Source organism: Pectinophora gossypiella, chromosome 15, assembly GCF_024362695.1.
Source record: "Pectinophora gossypiella chromosome 15, ilPecGoss1.1, whole genome shotgun sequence".
Classification (NCBI taxonomy): Eukaryota; Metazoa; Arthropoda; class Insecta; order Lepidoptera; family Gelechiidae; genus Pectinophora; species Pectinophora gossypiella.
The window spans coordinates 10,754,050-10,775,413 of NC_065418.1; the positions used below are offsets into that span (position 1 = coordinate 10,754,050).

The 21,364-nt window shown below is 38.3% G+C and overlaps 1 protein-coding gene across 4 annotated transcripts in view; it reads left to right on the forward strand.

The window, feature by feature from the left end:
• Positions 1 to 15,402: 15,402 nt before the first annotated feature.
• Positions 15,403 to 21,364, forward strand: part of LOC126373293 (echinoderm microtubule-associated protein-like 2) — a 71,056-nt gene continuing 65,094 nt past the window's right edge. For all 4 annotated transcript variants that reach the window (XM_050019383.1, XM_050019386.1, XM_050019385.1 and 1 more), the window contains exon 1: positions 15,403 to 15,687. The gene's annotated coding sequence lies outside the window, so the exon portion shown is untranslated. The remainder of the gene's footprint in view (positions 15,688 to 21,364) is intronic.

Sequence of the window (21,364 nt, forward strand, 5' to 3'; positions counted from 1 at the left end):
TGATTGAGGGAAATGGTCGACCACGCCGGCGGGATCGGTATCGGGGATAAAATATGGTAGTTTCATATAAATAACTTATGTAATAACCTATTTTTGATGTGAGCTTATGACCAATTATCAGGTTTGCCAACCTCCGGGAATTTTATCTCCTAAATTATGAGTAAGTAATAAGAATAAGATAAAGAAACTCTACATTTGCTAATCAAACTGATTCCATCCTAATCTGCTGCCACTTTCACTTCCTTTAAGTATTATTTCTCTGACAATGCAGTCGTTTATCGTGCCATCAGCAATTTCAACTTTTAATAAGATACTCAGTATTATATTTAAAAACTAGTTAGTTATATTCTAAAATGGATGATTGCCTTGACAAATACGGCGAGATGAGGCTTTGTTGTTATCTAGAGCAATTTATTTAACTGTAGGTGAAAGTTTCAGCTTATACAAATGTTTATAAGTAAATTGGAATTGGATTGTTAAGTTGGTTTGGACACGTAGAGCGGATGAAGGATAATAGGATTACGAAAGCATATAAAGCGAAGGTTGGTACATTGATCAAATTGAAGATCTTTAGAATAGGGTCAGTACAAACGATTGATGAATGCGGAGGAAGCAAGAGAAGTGTGTCAGGATCGTAGCAAATAGAATTCCATCGTCTTTGCTTACCCCGGTGGGAAATAGGCGAGTTGTTTATGTATGTATGTTAAATTGGAACAAATTGTGAGGTTGGTCAATTATTTGATTAGGCAATGTTCATTAATCTCATGAGGTTTTAGCCACTTTTTGCTGCCTCGTCCCCCTTCCAAGTCTAAGCCCAACAATTTTCACAACATCTCGGGAATAAAAATAGTGATGAATTGAGAGTAGTTACACCTATAACACCTTCGTAATGATAACCACTCGCCGCACCACTCATCTGGTGACAGTCGCTGCAACACTAAAAAGTAAGGGAGAGCGTGTGGACTGTCTTGTTCGCACATACGCGTTAGGCGGTACACGGTAAGAATGTCATTTTTGTATGAAGTATCCCTGGTGTGTACAGTCATGAGCAATATAATGCTCATGACTGACTTAACTTTAGGACTCTGTCGCACTAACATTATGGCATTATGTATAATTATTATTATTTTTTGTTGATTAGTGTTAAGTATGCCGAATAAATATTTTTTCTTTCTTTCTAACATAGGTCTATTTGACATTTAGCGCGACTTACAATTCAATTTGTCAAAAAAGTTAATGTGACATGTTACCAAAGTGTATACATATTAATGGTCGTGACTCGTGACCGTACGTAACATTGATTGCGGACAGTGTCTTCGGATCTTCAGCATGATAGAGGATTCAACATATCCATTTCAGGAAAGAAAAAAGGACTGCAGGAAGTATGACTCTGCCCGCCCCTGTAGGGATTACTGTCTCGCTTATCTGTTTTTTCGCGCATCACTGCCCTATTCGACATCGAGGCACGTAATGAGACGCAGCCTATAATGGTAGCTGTATGTAAGAAACATGAATGTGAATATTTTCTCGTTCCCAAGGGAAACGGACACATGCGCGCACGCAGTTCGCAGGTGCGCTGTTATCAGCAGAACTAGTTGCGACCGCAGAGGGCGTTCACTTGTTTAGCATTTGTTTCCATTGTCTTCGCAGATCTTATTTTGTGGGAAATATCTTTGCGAAATATTTTTTACCACTATTCACCACTTCATAGATGTTGGGGACGCTTGGATGAGATGAACCATTATGGTAACATGTTACCAGGGGGGTTAAAAATTTAATCAGTTTCAAATCAAATATTTTGAAAGAAACCGAGGTTTGGTTTTAACGGCCTCTGTGGTCCAGTGGTTTGAGCGTTGGGCTCACAATCCGGTGGGGACATAACAAAAAATCACTTTTTCACTCACAACCCACACGTTAGACGAAGAGAAGAGGTTTTGTTGAAGAAAATTCCATCAGAATGTGATTTTTCAAAAAGGACCTCACGAGGTTTTCCTTATAAGGCAATATAGACCTTGTGTTATGGAGCCAAGTTCTCTCCGGATACAGTGGTGTCTCGTTTTTCATCAACCTTAGCACAGGCTACTATTAGCTGAATTGCTGGTTCTCCTGATAACACGGAGTGGGGACACTTTACTTTCGTTAGCGGTTCTTTTGCGGTTTTACTGGTAGTTTCTATGCTACATCTGGTTCCTGCCGTTAAATAGGGTTGTTTTAGTTGTGTGTGGATGATGTAGTGACGTGTTGTCTTGCAAGTAATTTGTAACTGAGTGAATCGGAATCTGTCTTAGGTTGCTAATAGGTGCTAAGACTCGTTCACCCTCTAACTATTAAGTACTTTAATACTACGTATAGAACGGCAACTCTCCGCTCCCCACCAGCGTCTGAGCTAGGTTTACCTCACCCCCCCTCGAACATAATTTAGCACATAGTAGATAAAGGTAACAAAGTTTGGAGTAAGTACTTACACTTTTAAGCAAGATTTTGTAAGTGTTAGTGGACTCCACTTTTTCATAGCCAGAATACAAACCAGTACTTTAGCTAGTAAGTATTGTATATAAAAATAAAACTTAACTCTACACAGTCATTTCACACAAGGTCGTAATATGTCTACAATCGACTATAGACTGTAAACTCAAACTACCTCCTATAAACATCCTATAAACAAACGCAGTGCATTCCTAGCATGCTAGCGCATTGTGCCGGTAGTTCTAAGTTCTAATTTTAGGTCTCGACTTAGTACTTAGAGAAAGCTTGGACGGGGCAGTGAAGGTCGACGACCTTACGCGGGAAGCCTCCTGGGTAGGTTTACTAAATTAATGATAACCACGGGCAAAAGTTCGCGCCCGCAAGCCTTTCTTGGGTGAATAACACTACTTATAGGTAGTATTAGAAGCTTTGGAACGACCTAATTTGGGCAGAGTGCCAGAATCACAACTTATTAGAAAACTTTACAAAAGACCATAAGTACTTCTTCTAAGGTGAAGCCTGGGTCAGCGCGGCTACTATTTTTTTAGTAGGTAAGTATGTAGTCGTTACATGAGCCATGCCAGGTGTCTTTAGTAGCTTCAGTAACAACACCAGGGTTGGTGAAGTTTAGTCCATCTTGACCACCTAATTCCCAATTAGGCTAGTCAGAGGTATATTATCCAATGCAAGATGAATTTCAACCAAATTAGGGATCACAAAGTGATTTTTGTGATATATCCGTCCCTGGTGGGATTCACACCCGAGACATCAAATTCAATTTCCCTTACCTCAGTCACTTAACAACCAACTAATGTTTTACGAGTATTATTAGGTAACCACAGACGGACACCCTTGTCCGCGTCGTTACAAGTCACAGACACACTTTCTTCGCAATTAATTCTGTTAGCCTGCGTTTATGGTCAATAAGTGCGCTCATTTCGGCACCAAAGATCATGCATCACAGAAGAGACACTTTATCACAGACTTTGCCACTAGAAAGTAAGCTAATTTAAGTTCCCACCATCCCTATGACTGTCTCTTGAGTTCTGGGGGATTAAAAAGGCCACATTGAATCAATTCATCTAAGAAAGCTATATTGAAATTTGATATTGACAACAAATGTCAAAAGCAATATTTGGATGGTCTCCCCCCCTAATCCATATAGATGGAACCCCCATAATCTATGAGCACATTTTGCATTTTGTAGAGAGAGATAGGTAAGTTCCAATTTTGATTTAAAATTGGTCAATGGTTAGACGTGAAAAGGCATAAAGGACACGTAGGTGTCAAAAAATACATCCCTTTTTTTTATTTCAGTAAGTAAATGTGGACATTTTAATTAATTAATAGATACAAATAGATACGGCTAACCACTTATCACGTTGGCATAACAGTATGCTCGGTGAGGTGCAGGCACTAGTTCTTAGGGGGATATGTTATGTTTCTTTGGAGTTACCTAAGCGTTTTAAAATACTTAATAAGTTTCTTATTTACTCCAAATAGGTAAATAAACATACGAGTTTATTCCGCCTATACCGCCAGCTTATTTCTACTCTATGTACCAGTTAGCGCATCACAACGGTATCACTTTCACACTAGGCCCCTTCAAAATGCTCTCACTGATTCAAATTACGAAGCTTACTCTCTTCTCTGCGCGTGGGCACGTGGTGAACGTTAAGTTATGGGTGTTAAGGGTTTACATGTCTAAAGAGAAAAAACTCAGGTTTAGACCTGACCAGTAATGTGATTTGTTTTAAGCTGTCTAGTTACTGCCAGGTGCCTCCCACACTCCCACTGTTCCTTTCAGGGTCCATAATGTAAATCTGTGAGAAGCTCGGTGGCGAAGCGGTAAACGCGCTCGGTCTTCGATTGTTGAAGTTAAGCAACTTTCGCAAAGGCCAGTCATAGGATGGGTAGTTTTCATCTCGAGCTCCTCCGTGCTTCGGAAGGCACGTTAAGCCGTTGGTCCCGGCTGTATTAGCCAGTCGTTAATAACCACCAATCCGCACTGGGCCCGCGTGGTGGTTTAAGGCCCCGATCTCCCTATCCATCCATAGGGAAGGCCCGTGCCCCAGCAGTGGGGACGTTAATGGGATGATGATGAATGTAAATCTAAACAAGCACTATTTAAATCTCACATTTGCGCATATACCTAAAGGAAGTGTGCTATTTAGGTTTCAACGTGTCGTTTTTACCTCCCACGACTGGCTCTCTCTCTCTGGTACTTCCTCCGGCCAACCTTGCAGGATAGTGGCTCTGTTGCCCCTAGCGTTGACAGCGACTCCCCGAACGTCGATTCCCGCTACGGCGAGTGGCTTGACGTCGCGTCTGTCAAATCAAATCAAATCAATTTATTTGTCATTTGCTTGTACAGTTCAAAAGGCAATTTTAATCACTATTGTAACGGTCTCTGTGGTCCAGTCGTTGAGCGTTGGTCTCACGATCCGGAGGCCCCGGTTCCAATCCCGGTGGGGGCATTTCACAAAAATCACTTTGTGATCCCTAGTTTCCTCAGGACATTACAGGCTGATCGCCTGATTGTAATAACCCTGACACCAGGGTTGATGGGGTTGGTAATCCACATTATAACGCACATGATAAGAAGTATTAAGAAGAGATCACTATTCTAACAGGAGCTTACTTATATCTACTTCGGTCAGTAGTGTAGTATATATATCCACGATATTGTAAAAAGAAGGTAAACTGTGCCCGAAATAAATAATACGTATAACCTTATTTCTATCAACTTATAAAAATCTTTAATTTCTATAAACCTACTTAAAAAGAAGGCAAACGCGCACACGAGCCACTTCCTGGGAAGTGTTTAGTGTCAACCATAAATTTGCAACACCAGAGATGTTGCCCAAGTTGTTAGCCCTTTTCCCTCTGTGGTGAGCCCTCTAGCATCCTCTAGGTAAAAGAACCCTATAATACGGCGCAAAGGAAACAGACAGTCTACAGAAATATCTTGGTCAACCATCTTCAGACAGTTGAACAATAAGCTTCCATTCATTACATGTAGACAAAACCCACCTGTCCATTTAGAAAGTATAATTAACCATTACACGAACGATTACATTGGAATCGATTGCGATTAAAATCGATTTGTGCTTTGAAATGATTGTTGCGCCGACTATTAGCGGGCTTGAGATTAGATGGGCATTTGGAGTCGGCTGTTTTGTTGTAGACGACCGTGAAGTTGAGTCATTAATTTGTTTATGTGTTACTTAATGTTAAAAGCCGTGAAGGAGTCGTTATTCCGCTTTTATCTACCTATATAAGTAAGTAAAATCACCGTGAAAATACGTAGGTTTTAATAGCTACTTAGCAGAATGTGGTGAATGTGGAGGAAGCAAGAGAAGTGTGTCAGGATTGAAGCAAATGTAATTCTATAGTCTCTGCTTACCCCGGTGGGAAATATACGTGAGTTTAGGTATGTATGTATGTAGATACCAGAAACATTTGACTCTATTCCTTATTAGTATTATTCGTTGTTCAACTACTCTGTTTCAAACACAACTTGCGTGGTGCATCGAAGATGAACTAAGTACCCACACCTCACCGAGCTTTTTGTTAGACCAGCGTGATTGGTGGTGACCTGCACAATACACCGTTCTAGGTACATACTTACTGCGCTACTGCCCAAATTGAACCTAATCAACCTAACCAATTACTTTTTTGTTAATTAACCTAAACCTAATCACAACCCTAGCATCAGGGCTGCCAGGGGGCCTTGATACACCATTTGTTTTGGTAAATTGTGATTGCGATAGTTTCAATCATCTTCATCAGTCATCATCATCTTCAACACAGGGCAGGATTCCTCAGTTTCTCTAGTTATTTTTTTTACTTAACTTATTGTAGATTTACCGCAAATGGCATTAACTTCTTGGCCGGGGTTTCTCCAGTACAGCAGATGTCTACTACAAAAAAAAAACTCTATAAATGTCAATGAAAATCTCAGCTAGTGGAACTAGACGACCTTTGAGTCCTTTTGCAGTTTGTATTGTGACGGTCGCTCGTCCCCAAAGACAGGCAGGCTCGTTACATAGACGTGACAATATGTTCCATGGATGTGAGTCACTCGTGTGTTACACCACCCACTGTCATAAGCATGGTTCACACAAGACGAAGAGAACCGAAATTGAATAGAATAGTGTAGAAATTGTTTATTATAAAAAGACCCAAAAACACACAAAAACAAGACAATAACTTCACTTGAAAATTTTCACAAAACAATTTTTTTTTTTGAAGTGACTTATTGAAGACTTGCCGCAGATGGCATTAACTACTTGGCCGGACAAATGGGGAGCGCTGAAGGCATAGAGAATGTTTATTAGAATGATCATAATTGCAACCCGAACACGAAAACTAAAAAGTTACTTATTTCATAATTTTTTTAGTGTTTCAATTTAATTCTGTAGGTTAAGTACCTATGTAATGTCTAAATACATATAATTATGTTATATTTGTTTTACCATGTGTTATATGAATAAATAAACCGTTCTGAAAAGCAAAACATCACACATCGGAAACATAATGGCGTGTTAATGAACGTGTCATCCTCCTCATTTCAATAAGCTGTCGCAATGCAAGTTGTGATTCTGTCTACCCCGATAGTGATTATGCCGTAAGTAAATTTTGTTTGCCTGACCAAGGACCAATAAAATTATTCTTTACGCAAGTAAGTGATGTGTATTGCGCTTGTATTTAGTAGCATGTGTGAATTACGTCCAAGATAATGTACTTGATATTGTTTTCCTGAATCACTTTATTGACAAATAATACTTACAGATAGGTAATATCGATAAAACTAAGCAGTACTTACATAAAAAAAAACACAAGTTTTTTCTCTTTAAAAGTTAAAGACAAGAAGAAGCTTTCCGCTGACGATGTTCATGACAATGCGAAGTGAAAGAAAAATAAGTATAGAGTTTCATCATGTGGAACAAATCCTAGGAAGAGATGATGAGATACAAGGTGTCATTAGTACCTATATTTTTTTTATATAAAATTGGGTGCAAACGATCAGACAGACCGCCTGATGGTATTACCGTTGCCCATAGACACCCACAACACAACCTGGGTGGTCATAAGTGCGTTGCCGGCCGTTCAGCTAGGAGTAGGAACACTCTTTTTGAAGGACTGAATCTTCGGCTTGAAGGTCGTATCGGTCCGGAAATACATAAATTAATTCCACACTAGTTTAGTTGTAAAATGTATGGGTAAAACCATTTACTTCAAATTTTTGGGTTGCATTTTCCAAAAAAAAAAAACATTTTCCATTTTATTTTTTTCTGAATATGTATTACTTACCTATATAACTAGCATTTTAACCAATCACATGTGTACAGACGACAAGACACAAATTAAATATTTTTATTTTTCACGGTACTTACAGCCATCATGAGTTACTTTCAATCGGCCTACATTCGGGGTCGCCGGTCACGAGCCATATGGCACGCTTCATATGGTACGTGGACATTGTCTGGTCGCAGGAGTGCCGACGCAGACACAAACTTTTATTTTCGTTTGACAGCTATACTTACGATAAGTGCAAAAAGGTAAAGTATGGGCACTTCCCGGACACTTCACACAAAACACCTCGTTTTCCATAGATACTACACATTGACGATATCGTACCTACACATCTGAGTGTCTGACGCCCCATACAATTAAAGACTAAAGTAAGGGTTTTTTTGAGGTAAACCTGGCTCAGCCGCTTGTGGGGAGAGCTAGTTTTATAACTATTATATTAAAAGAAAATTAAACATCTACTAGGGTCGGCACAGGCATCCCCTCAATCAACCGGAAGGGGTATGGAGCATACTCCACCACGCTGCTCCAATGCGGGTTGGTGGTCACAATATAGGTATGGAACGCGAACGAAACAAGTCCCGCGGATTTTACTGGAACTACTAATTACCAATTCATACAAATTCACAATCATTCTATGCAGATTTGGCAGACACTACTTACGCAGAGTCCCCGGTCGCAGGTTTGTTTCAAATAGTCAAGACAACAGACAAATTCCAGGCGTAATCGTTATAGGGGGTGGCTTATCAGGGTTGCAAAGAAGTTATATTGACATAAGTAATACAATACAATACAAAAACTTTTTATTGCACCTAAATCACATTAAAAATACATTAAGTAGTATTATTATTAAATTATTTTAATACCTATTGCCGAAATAATTCTTATACTCGTATTGTTACATCACATCATTATTATCTACAGATCGGTATAGACATGTCGTGCGTGCAGGGCCAAGGTGAACCAGTACAGTCTAGATCGGAACTGACTTGTCTAGAATGTCTCATAGACTCATGCTTAGTGCCTAGGCTAGGCTAAGTAAAAGTTTTACGGTCTGATAAAACGGTGCTTTGAATTCATTATCTGCAAGTGAGGAAAGTTTGTTTTTGCATTAATGAATAGGTGATAGTAGGTATGTGGTGGAGATTACCGTGATAGCATGTAAAAGTGGATTTGCAAGAAATTCTAGGACTCCCTAGATAATTAACATTAATTAAATGTCACTGCTGGACTTTATCGAGATCGAGTTCGGTCGTTTATCGAGATTGGAGACGCGTCGTAGCGTCAACGAAAGAACTGCTCATACATACTGTTAGATAGAAAAGAATCGTTCACCTAATATCGACTGATACATCACTATGCTCATAAACGACCAACACTAGCTTACGTACTTTGACAGATCTAATTGTTAACGCGCATTTGATATGATTGTAATAATTGAAATAAGTATAATCAATAATTGTACTGCACTGGTCCTTTCGTTTAATAATACATAAATTGTGATTGTGTGATTTAGATTTATTTCACGATAATTATGTTAATTTTAAGAAAAAGCATTTATAACATTTATGTTAGATATGTAAATATGCACATTAATCATTTTTCTTAATCTTGATTGTTACAAAGTTTAACACTTAAACTTAGTTACTGTGGTCTACATCAGACCTTTTTATAATTTTAAAATTAGAGATAAGTAAACACAAATGTCAAATTGCAATATCGCTTTTTATAGATGAATTGCTTTGATGTGGCCTTTTTAAACTCCCTGTATTTTCAATAACCATTACAATTGGAATGTACAATTCAGTTGAAAGTAAACAAGTCTAAATTGTGCAAAGTATCGCAAATTACCATCGTTTACCTTCCCTAAGGCAGTCCTGTGATTACACCGAACATTATCTTCTATTGAAATATCTAACGGATGGGAAAGTAAAATAATAGAAAGGTCAACAACACACGGTATGATTTATTGAGTTTGCTGGAGTATCAATGGTAGGGTGCGGTGGCACTGTTAGTGGGCTGTCGGGTTAAAAAGGCCACATCGAAGAAATTCATCTAAAAACAATATTGCTATTTGACATTTTTGTTTGCATTGCACACTTCCTTTTGTATGCGCAAATGTCAAATTGTAATATTGCTTTTCGAGATGAATTGCTTTAAATGTGGTAAATCCCGCTAATACTAACACCACAACCTTACCATCATCGCTACCAGCAATGGCTGGTGTTTGTAATGACAAACAGCGAGCTTTCGACCGCTGATTCAATTGTTTTCTACAGAAAGAATTGCTATTGATGTAGTCCGGAAGTAGTTAGATGTATTCGTGGAATCAACTGATGATACTTATTCGAGAAATTGGATGTTTACACCATTTCTTGAGCAAAAATCACATAGCAATATCTTCCTTCTTGTTAAAATGAGTGTGGTTTAATTAGTTTCACTACTCGTGTAGTAAAAAACGCTGATTGTTTTGCCAGTTCGTCAATAATTCACCTGAAGTAATTAAGTAGGTTTCATACACGTCGGACAATAAGATATAGATCGATGAATGTAAAATTGATTAAAAGGTAAATAAAATATATTTTTTATAACTTTTTTTAATAGGTATTTTTATGTTGCAACTTTTCTTGTCGTAGGTATACGATCTTCTTTGCCGTCAGTTAGGTAATATAGAGCAGCAAAAGCAGACTAAAGTTGGTGCTTGTATACTAAAACATTATCTTTATGTTTGTTTAAATTTTTCGAATTGTAGCGTTGACAGCGACTTTCCGAACGGCGACCCGCGCTACGGCGACTCTCTTTACGGCGAGTGGCCTTATTTTCCCTTTACGTCGAGCGAGTTTTGACGTTATTGTACAGTTATGGTAAAAACTGTTTTGCTGTTTTCTTATACTTTTCAGTTCGTTGACTGCAATACATTATAATAATTGAATATACAAATACCTATTCATAAACATTTTTATAATATAATTACTTATTGTAAATTATTTTAACTTCCATTACTCGTATTAGTAAAAGTAACCTCTCGATTGATGCCAACTATCAACTCAAGGATTGTTCTAATAAGTAAGTACATACGTAGTATTATTGTAAACATGAGGATGTGTGATAGACGCTATGTAAGTTGTTGCTGACATAGAAAATAAATTGAACCTAATTAATTCATACGAAGATTTTCTCCATCAAAAACAAGTTTTTTTTTTTTGTTCTATTGTGAATTACATCAATGTTCTATGTGGAAACTCTAGTTCTTTATTATTATATACTAGTACTCCCAGTTCCGAAGACCATAACTTCCTTTTGAGTTCCTTTTCTTAGATTATCCATGGAACCACTTACCATTTTCCCCATATAAGTGTAGGTATCAATAAGAGAGAGTTTAAAATGCCATCGATGATAACTCTTCCCACTTAACTATCTCTACAAGTACGAGAGAGTAAAGTAAATGATGTACAAGATAGGTAATAAATATAATACCTATGTAATTTTACATCTTAAAATGGTAAAAAATAAAGGGAAAGTCTGTATCTACTGGCATAAATAATATGGACGTTGTTGTTGTAAAAGATAATGTGGTATTGTATTCAACCTCATGCAGATAAAATATCTATTTTAAACATGGCGCATGGATGTATGTTGCTGTAAAAGTTTGAATAAGATACTTAAACGTCACTTCAGTTAACGATATAGTACAATGCAACTTTACGCAACACAATTGATCTCCCTAGCGTCATCCCGTTTTTTACAGGGTCCGTTTACGTAACCTGAAGATTTACAGGTCCGGTTTTTACAGAAGCGACTGCTTGTTTCACCTTTTAATCCGAAAGGCAAACCTCCATTTACAGGTCACATACGTATGTGGGTTTCCTCACGATGTTTTTGAACAAAACATACCTACATAAACAGCAGAATTTATATTGTATGTTAGTTTTTGCAGTTTGACAGTTACATATCGAATTTAATAATATTCGTATCACGTACTCACAGGAAAAATAATCCATATGTGCTAATTAATTTTATTAATTACTTTTTAAAAATGCGACCGTGTCTCTGGCTGTTGCCGTATCACGCCTAAACAATTAAATCGACTAAACAATTATACCTCTACATATCATCAAAGGATACTCCGCCCCGCACCAATACGGGCTTGGAGCGAACGTGATTTACCTCACCCCCGCCGGAGAGGGCAACTTTAGTCTATTTAAGTCATCGAAGTCGGAGGCGACAGCTAGTGAAAGATAAAACGAACAGAATGCAGATTAGAGCATTATCAATTTCCTGTTACAAGTGTTACATTTATTAATTATGAAATTACGTATACACAGATTATCAGAACGTGAGATTAGGGTTAGCGACCTTCCTCACGGCGCGATTTTAATCGATAGGCGATATCGATACGGTATCGCGCAAATATGCCATCTCACTGGCAATACATCGAAAATGATATTTTTTCATTTTGTCAATACAAAACGCTTTATTGCACATAAACACAACATATAAAACAATTACCAGGTGACAAGAGAAGTTAAATCGACCTTTATAATAGCAATTTCTTCTAGGCAACCAACAAATCAATATCAATAATTTCTTTAGAATCGAAGAAAATGGAATTCTATAGTCTCTGCTTACCCCGATGGGAAATAGGCGTTTATGTATACATACATCTCTCTCTGTCTCTGTTGCATTGCGACATTCGGGAGTACTTAAATAAGAAAAACGTAAAATAAGTAAGTAAGTATACTTAATGTCGTATGCTTGTAATCACGAGGTCCGGACACAAGTAGATAGGTACTCAAAAGTCGCCTAAGGAATTTATTTCACGATAAGTACTAATCTCTAACTTCTCCAACTCTCTCTCACTCTCTCTTAACTCTAAATCTTTCTCCAACACGATAAGTACTAATATCACCATTCCCTGACACCAGGGTGATGAGGCTGGTAATCTACCTCATATCCCACATGCTAAGAAGAGAATACCATCATCAGTAATTTAAGAGCCACGCTCTTTAGCATTGTCCATTCTTGTCTATCAAAGTCCAATTCTTTCACTTCCTTATAAGACACGACGTTCACCTTCTATTTAAACTGTTCCATGTAAGCTATTCTTGGTCTTCCCCTTTCTGTCTTGCCAAAGGCCCCTGACATGACTATATGGTACTATATAGTCATGTCAGGGGCCTTTGGCGGCTCAGTAATAACCCTGACACCAGAAGCGATAAGAAGAAGAATACCATATAGCCTATTTTTCCAAATGACCTTAAAATAACGTCAACAAGCGATCTATCCATGCTCTTTACATCGAGTATGCGCAAACGCACGCATCATGCGGCAAAACCACATGCAAGTCACGACTCGACAAGGTACACTCGTTTCTCGTTTACTACACTAAATGGACATTCAATAGTTGGATACTTATTTGAGTGACTGACTGTAATTTCAATGCGGTCAAAAGCACGAACGCCAGCACTCACGCTTCTAATCCTTACCGGAGTAGATAGGCAGTTTCACTACTTCTTCTTCTTCTTCGTTCCCTCACTGCTGAGGATCGCGACCACAGGTTATGGTTTTCCACTCGGTACGTCTATATGCTGCGTGGACCGCCCTCTGTATGCTGCCGCCCACCGTCTTATTCACGATGTTAGACCACCTCGTAGGCGCCCTTCCTCGCGCACGTTTCAGGAAGGAAGTTTCACTACAAGTCATCAGAAAACAATTTGCAGTGCCTTTTTTATAATTCCTTAAAAATCTAAAAATTCTGACTACGCATTCCATGCTAAAGACTTTCGATCTGCTATCATTAATAGGGGCCCTATCTCACTTGGACTCCATGTTGACACCAACAGTGGCGACAGTGGCGAGTGGTGCGACCGCACCGGACGCCGCAATAAGGGGAGCATCAAAATCATCAAGACTGGTCCACCCTGGCCAGCAGTCCTGTATCTAGAGCGGAGCAATTGGGTTTTGTATTTTGTGGGTCTGAAGGGCGCCACTTTGAGGTCTCGTACCACTTAAATAAGTAATTTGCTAAAACCACCACTGGACACCAAGCACCACCAACAAAATGAATGCAGTTGTATAAATGATACCAATCAATTTGCTACCGGTGCGGTGGCGCAACCACGGTGTCATAGTGAGATAGGACCCTAAGTTCATTCTTGGATTTCGACCTGTCTAATGTATTTCCATCCCAATCAGTCCAGCGATATAGACGTACTGAGGTAACAGTTATTGTACCATAATATTTTCATACACACATACATAAACTCACGCCTATTTCCCACCAGGGTAAGCACTATGGAATTCCATTTGCTTCGATCCACATTCATCAATCGTTTCATACACGCACGCTGGTTCAGAGTAGAACGTACTGAACCTTTTCTAAGGATATTTCCAACCATAACCACATAATATTTGTAGGGATAAAACACTGATGTATCAAGGCCTTGCACGCTATTTTAAAAGTAACAAAGGCTACGTACAAAATTAACGAGCATGTCTCCACAAGGCCGGTCAACAATGGTCCGAGGTGTGCCCATTTGGTCAAGGCGTGGCCCTGATATTGTATCACGGGAAGCCTGCAGTAGACCAATGTTGCCTAGATAGGACTGAGTGCTTATCGCGACTAATTTGGGCATTTATTTGAAGGCTTTTACTTAAGAGGCTTTGTACCTATTTGTGTTGTCGCGAGTAGATTTGTGATAATCTGCATGTTTTCCTGAGCATGATGTAAACTTTGACTAAAGATCCTATCTCACTAGAATACCATGGTGGTATCACCACAGTCGTGCCCCCAACAAAATACTTACATGTTAGTGACATTGTAACGAATACTCAGGGGAATGATTCAGACCGTGATTCTAAGTTAATATCAAGTGGAATTTTCCGTCGCAAATGTATGGTATAAAATAGGTATAATAATTTAAGACAGCAGTTTTTCAAATCAATTCGATAAGGTAACTACCATAACTTTTTTGTAACTTCATCTGTTTACATTACGTACCATAGAATGAAGAATAATAGTATCTTGCCTTCTACCTGGCTTTATAAAAACCTGTTGCGTTAATATTACTTTTTAAGATCCATGGGGTGCCATGATGATGCCACGCTTATGTACAGTCAATGACAATAATAGGTATAAAAGAAGAAACAGCCTAACACCAAATCTTCCTTTTACCATAGAAAAATATACGTATTTCGACAATGAATACAAGCACTAAATACCTAAGGATTTTTTGAAATTCAACCCTTTATTGCGGCTACAGAAGTATTATTTTCATCCGATACTGGGATCCGAAAAAGTGGTTCAACTTACCTACTTAATTCAATTTCAAACCACGGATGTTACGGATATGAAGTATCGGTTAGGTTAGGTTAGGTTACCTACCTAATTCGGTTTCGGATACGGCTACTTACCTATAATATTTTTTTTAAAGGTTTCGGATACCTACTGAACCGATATTAAATAATTATTTATTAATTACGGATAAGTAATCCATTAGTTTAAATTATGGATTTTTTTTAAACAATTAAAAAGTTTTAAATTACCATATTTTTGTCAACAACTGTACTATTTAGTTCCCCTTCTCGCCGCATTGAACGCGACGCGCGCTTTGCCCGCACACGAGCGCTAGTATCGCTTCGGACGTCGTTTCGGTTGCACGTTATCGTATTGGCTTATCTTCATAACTCTTTACGCTAGCAACGTATCGATGTTATTGAAGTTTTCCAACAAGTTCCGACTTCGTGACAGTGAAATATTGTGACCAGTGCATCAAATACAGTGCCAAAATTACCCTGTGTTGTTCTCGATTACTTTTCTCGTGGTTTTGAAACAAAAATCGCGAGCAAAACTCGTATTTAACGGAACTTTCGTGTCGGATTTGCCGCGGATTGTATTCTTGTTCGGTGAGTAGCATTTTCTATGGTGTTTGAAATTTCATGGCAATATTTTAACTGTACTTACAGATAAAACTAAAGAGACGACGGGGGTTAACCGCTTTTGATTTTTAAATACTTATCATTGTAACGGTCATCTTTGATGCAAAGGGCGGAATCGTTTTCTAGACAATTTTTAAATTTCAGTTCGTTGGTAGGTTAACCTACCTACCTATTTAAAATAACAAATAGAACGTCATAACCATAACTTGATCGGTAATTAGTTACTTCAGAAATCTTTTAGTAGGTAGGTATGAGGATATCAATAGGTGCGACCTTTGTCGTCTCGCAAAAACAAAACGATAGGTGACTACCTACTTTATCATGCAACTGTCGACAAATGCAAAGTTATTAATCAAGTCCTACTTCAATAGCATTGCATGACTGACAGGCATGACATGAAAAATATCTTGGGTAGGTAGATATTGTTTCCTTCAAGTTGTTTACGAGTTTGCCTAGCTATAGGTGTAGGTAGAGTTTACCAACCATACCTGTTTGTTCAGTTGAGGTCGCCAACCGCACACCATAACATGCACCTAGTAGGTACCCCGTACCAGGCCTATAACGTCCGAAGGCATTCACTTATGGCCATTTGTAGAAGCTTAGATCCACAGCTGTGATACTATTTTGCTCATTCTATGCAATTTGGTTTATATGTAAATAGGACTTTACCTTGAAGATTCATGGTAGGTCGGATAGATGCGACTTGTCTCGCCATTTTCTTGACAAAGTTCAAAAGGTGACACATTCTTACTTATCTAACTACCTCATCATCATCATCATCTAACTACCTACCTACCTATCTACTGACTCAACGAACGAAGAACTAGCACAGAATAAATAATAGGAATTAGTCAAAGGTCGCAGAATTTGATTACATAGGTACCTAGGTAGGTATTAACAAAATCTTTTTCATTTCATGGTGGGAATTCGTTATATTTATTAGCGGGTAGAGGTTCCAGGATTAATTTGAGAATCGAGCTTTAGACACAGATCCGGGCTTCCCCCAACAACCTGGGTTGCTTGTATGCAGGAAGGTGGTTTTACTCCGTAATTTCGACCATCCTTTTAAACTCCCATAGCTAAAAGTGCACAGAAACTTAGAGATACCTATCTAAATACACAATCAGTCAATTACAAATCGTTGAGGTCTATTCCAACCGAGGATTTTCTCAAAATAGCTTACGATTGTCAAAGTAAAAGGCGAGGTCACGGGCCGGGCGGCGGGCCCCAGCTCAGTACAACAGAGATCGACAATCTCTTCTACTATCACCACGCTGGGAAAGGTCCCACGGTACCATCCAGTACACTCTGACCCCGGACTTTGACCTGTACCAACATACCTGTACGGTACTTCAAGTAAAACTAAAGGTTTTAAAACTTCATAAAGTTATATGAGTGATCAAAGATAAACTCCGTAAAGTTGTGTGTGTGTGACCAAAAACGAAAAATGTGATCCATGATAGGTGTTGCGTCGATTGGATTAGTGAGATGGATTGATGAGGAATGGAGAGGAGGGGTTTGTTATCTACGGAATTGTCACAAGAAAGGTCTTATTTTTTACTCAACTGCAACTAGGTAGGTATCAACAAAAAACTAACTGCAAAATCGTTCATAGATGATGCAATTACAGGACTCGCGTGAGATCATTAATGGCCTTATGGCAGTCTTCGCTCAAGTTAGTAGTTCTCAAGACCATCATATTATTGGCGAATCGTCAAAACGCTCTATCAATAAAATCTGTACGCTTTGAAAAATACAATAAAAAAACATTAAAAAACGCTAACGACGCCGACGATACTTCATAACAAGATAATAAATTACCAGTTCACTTGCTATCAGTATCGAAACAAGCTTGCATCTGACGGTTCCTACTAAACCGGTGTTCGTTAGCAAAGGTACTTGCGCTGCGCCGGCGCCGACGTGTGAACGGAGTTCGCTGACCGCTCTCTTATCACCAGGTCACGAAGGTAAAAGGTGGAGCATTTTGTTGCGGCAGTAGAAATTTGGAAAGTTATAACATTTGATTGGAAATTATATATAGAACTCAGCGAGTAGGTGCAGAAAATAAACTAAAACTGGACGCTTAAGAAAGCAATCAAAAAGATGCAACAGAAACACATACACCCTATAGTAACACAGTACACACACGTATTCTGCCTTACAAGAATATAAAGATCGAAAAACATATAGAACATACAACAACTACGAAGAAGATAACTCGTCGATTTTATAAAGATGCAAGTTTTTAAACCTCGAGATCAATGCAGAGGAAGCGAAATTGGAAAATCCGTGTGTAAATAATGTATGAGTCAACTTCGGGATTTGCATTCTTAGCCAATGACGTGTTACGTGATCTCCCGGGGTCATCATACTACTTCTTAGGTGGTGGGTGCAAGCATTCTGAGCTCGTAATGCCAAAATACAGTGAAAAATAAACAAATCTATTTTTACCCCGATATAGGAAGAAATGTGACGCAAATCGACGACCTCGATGTTTGCGAATTGATTGTGGGTATCTTATCTGCCATCGATATGCATGTGATATTAGACTTCGGAAGTGATGATGGCTTGAAGGGGACTGAGGGAACAATGTTTATGATTTTTCCGAATGAGAATCCAAACACTAGTCAATAAGACCTCAATCACCATTACCTTTACGAAAGTTATTATAATTTTAATTTTGCGTAGAATTTACATCAACCATCCCCACAAAGTCCGGAAGAAGTGACTTAAGATTATGACGGGATGATAACGATAATAATAATCCGTCAATATTTTTAGCCAAAATTTGTCTTTATGATCTAGAAGATATCGTTATTTTATGGGAATAATCCGAAAAAGCTTATTGTACTTACCATTATAAAATCCAAATTGAGCATGTTCTACTAATAACAACAAGCTTGAATTTGGGCAAAATTACCCAATTAATACGACACCCATAAAGTTGGTGAACGAAATTGCACGATTTAATTCGGTTTTGACCAGAATTGAATCGCCTACGTAGAAACGCCAAATTGACTCAGCACAACGTAACTAATCCACCGAAATTGCAATTCCCAGAGTATCGAATTAAGCAATAGTTCAATAAGTATGTAATTACACGTTATGCAAAAGATTACGTCGAGGGATCATGTTGGACCGTGTCAACTTACTTTCGAGTCTACTTTCAAAACTCCCATTTATAGGTTGTGTTCATTTGTTTTACTTATGTAAACAGATTAATGGTTAGGAACATGGGTTGGTTGCAGGGAAATGACAAATTAATGTCGATTAAGGTTTCAATGACTACATAAAGGAAGTAAAAAAATTTAAGGTCTCAACTTTTAAAGCAATGCGAAATTGGAATGCCTAATGAGTTTTCTTAGGATAACGCACCCAGAAAGAGGTTTTTCTACCTCGCATCCAACTTTAATACTTGTTAAACAAACTGCCTAAAAATAAAATTTGCCAAGCGTACCGTTCCGCAGACAGATCTTCTTATGGAACAAACTAAACACCATAATTGGTTTAAAACAAACGAACCGTGCTGATGATATCATACTGGCAAACAGAAACCACTAAGTAGAATTTACAAAACTGATCAGCTTCGTCATAGAATTCTATATTCATATTTAAGTGTAAATGACTAGTCACGGCTGGTCTAATGAAGTTGTCAGATGAAATCTACTACTATGTACACATTTGATGCGTTCCGAATCTTTTGATATGATCAATGCATTCCAAGTTTACACCTGCCAGTCTGGCGTTACGTCATGTTAAACAATCATTCATTCATATTCTGTTTACCATATCAACCTCAGGACTTCTCATGCCAAGAACTCAAAAGTGACTACAAGTTATCTTCTCATTAGGTATACTTCTGTTTATGCTATTAACGATCAAAGGCCTCAGTTTATTTTTTATAGTACACATATAAAACAAAATAAAAAAAGATCTCTTCCAGCTAACCCTGCACGGTATAAGTGGTGACTTTATTTATAATACTTATATTTAGTTATAAATAAATTTAAGAACTTCGTTTTGGATTACAAGTCGTTTAGTAATTATATTAAGGATGCCTCTGAATACGACGAATAGCCCACATTAAAATTCCTTTTCCGTTTACAAAATGCCTCAAAAATTAATATTTCCAATTTGGAATCCCGTAAGCCTCTAAAGATATAAATTACGTCGTGTAACAGTACAAGAAACGTGGAGGCAGATTAATTAATTCAGTGGCAAATTTACTCGCGAGTGGCAGAAATGAAAGGCACCGGTGCTGGCTGGGCCGATTCTCGTACAGCCCGAGGGGATCCACTTTCGCCATCTGTCACATCTGCATACAATGAGCGGTTGTTACACGTCAGGGCCGTTAGAAACGCGGTTAGATTCCAGGCCTGTAATTTTTTTCGGGTCTGAGGGTAATGCCGGGGATAAGACATTTGTAATATACACTACCAACATACATTTTGTTGGTAGTGCTAGTATCCTAGTGAGATTTGGTCCTAAGACAAAGTATCTATCTCTCTCTCTCTCTATTTAAGAGCTGCGCTCTTGTCGGTGGAGTAATCGCCATTCCTCTCTTCTTCCCGCCAAAACCTTCACTTCCCGATACGACACGACCTGCACCTTCTCTTTTATTTGTTTCATAAATGCAAACAAACAAACAAACAAACATGCAAACATTATAGAAGGAAAAATTGAAGGGAAGAGAGGAAGGGGTAGACCTAGTATAACATTTATGAAAGTACCTATACAATGCCTAAATTAAAACTTGACTAAGCATCTCGACCATATCTGTTATGGGCCAACAATAACTGTATACCGAGCGAGGTTGTTATTCTACGACTGATAAAATGAATTAACGGTCTCTTGACCACTAACCAATTGATCGGACCCGAATGAAACGCTGCACAACATCATGACTTCTCAGCATGTGGTTAGCCAAAGTATGATTTCACATCTTCTACTACATCCAACTTTGTCGATTCCTTGTCCCAGTTATGTTGCTTGCACTCTATGAATTATAGCTCCATTAGACTGCTAATATTTTTCTCAGAAAACACATCAGTGTTCGCATCGCTTAGATCTTCCTAGTGAAATGACGCACGCATTAATAAATGCTTTTCAAAAAATATAATGTAAAAAGGCAGAACCTTAAGGTAATTTAACTTTTTTCAATTGTAATCCACGATTTTCATAGCCCGACAGCACGAAGTTTCACAGGCAGTGAAACTAAGACAGAACAAGTCCATTCAATGAACAGGTTGAGATCCATTGATTAATTGTTGTTCTGATTATTGTAAGCTCTTTTTGCCTTGACATGTTGCGTTGCGCGTTGAAATGTGGCATTGTTGCGTTGGCCACTTCAATCGCACTTGACGCCCATTTGTTGACACGTATTGATTCGTCATTCAGCACGCTAATAGTATGATGTGGAAATTATTTATTGATAGTTTATGTCCTTAACAATTTCTACTATAATAGGAATAGGAATTTTCTAGAAAGCTTCATCTTCAACAGAACGGCGCTTTCTATCAGGTATTATGATGGTTTAATATTAAAATTAAAAGACGATCCTTGTATTATTATCAGATGACAATATACTGGCAGAGCTGTTAGATAGAAGTTGAGAAGAAACATTCTAGTTTTTTTACATTATGAG